The sequence below is a fragment of the Trypanosoma cruzi genome (genome assembly GCF_000209065.1).
Source record: "Trypanosoma cruzi strain CL Brener chromosome Unknown tcruzi_1047053469223, whole genome shotgun sequence".
Taxonomy (NCBI): domain Eukaryota; phylum Euglenozoa; class Kinetoplastea; order Trypanosomatida; family Trypanosomatidae; genus Trypanosoma; species Trypanosoma cruzi.
In genome coordinates, this window is record NW_893689.1 from 1 (window position 1) to 773 (window position 773).

Consider the following 773-nt stretch of genomic DNA (forward strand, 5'->3'; position numbering starts at 1 on the left):
GGGACAAAGAAAGAAAAAAAGAAAAAGAAAAAAAAAGAAAGATGGGGGTGTAAAGCAAAGCACTTCAGTGTGAGCTGAGTCGGGAATTGCGTCCTCACGCGTTTTCGTCGTCAGACTGACAGGAAACTGTGGAATTTCATCACGCGTCGCAGCCGCATCTCTCACCCGTGCGCGTCCTCTTTGGTTTTGTTTTTTCCCATCGTTTCCCGAACTGGGGAGGGAGCCTCGACGCGCGCACCGTCACCGCAAACTCTCGCGCAACCGGGCAGGGGCGCCACGCGCGGCACCGACAGCGCGCCACCGGCCCAAGGGTCGCTGCGCTTCACGACCGGCGTGTCTCTTTCTCGGGGCGCCGATGCACCCAAGCGCCCAGCGTCACGGAGCGGTGGGTCTCAAGACGCGCCTTTCCTGGCCATGCGAGGGGAGGCGCGGGGGCCAGCCGGCGAGGTTGCGGCGGGCGGGGCGGCTGTCAGACCTGTTGAGTTTGTTTTTGGCCATCACGCAAGCGCGTTCACGGGGCCACGCGCCCTCGCGCACAAGAGTTGGTTGCTTCCATCAGCAGCGGCGTGCGCCCACCACAACCCACCTCCGGGCAATTCGGCCCTCTCTTTCTCTTTCTCTCTCTTGCGCTTTCGGGCGGGCCCGCCACCAACCGTTTGCACAGGCAGGGCGCCAGACAGGGCAGGATGTTACGTGCGCGCCGTTGCGCAAGAAAGAAAAAAGACAACAATAGCAGGAAGTGGGAGGGAGGGGAGCGGGGCGCTCAGCCGAAA

At 62.0% G+C, this 773-nt stretch overlaps 3 non-coding genes across 3 annotated transcripts, besides 1 other annotated feature; all 3 read right to left on the reverse strand.

Moving 5' to 3' along the window:
• Window positions 1–5: 5 nt before the first annotated feature.
• Window positions 6–42: a microsatellite.
• Window positions 43–47: 5 nt separating this feature from the next.
• Tc00.1047053469223.10 lies at window positions 48–144 on the reverse strand. The gene has a single exon (XR_008254787.1). It is a non-coding gene; the product is annotated as a C/D small nucleolar RNA (snoRNA), TB11C4C1 (small nucleolar RNA).
• Window positions 145–250: 106 nt separating this feature from the next.
• Tc00.1047053469223.20 lies at window positions 251–322 on the reverse strand. The gene has a single exon (XR_008254788.1). It is a non-coding gene; the product is annotated as an H/ACA snoRNA, TC11C4H3 (small nucleolar RNA).
• A 146-nt stretch (window positions 323–468) lies between these two features.
• On the reverse strand, window positions 469–558 carry Tc00.1047053469223.30. Its single transcript, XR_008254789.1, has one exon. It is a non-coding gene; the product is annotated as a C/D small nucleolar RNA (snoRNA), TB11C4C3 (small nucleolar RNA).
• Window positions 559–773: the final 215 nt, after the last annotated feature.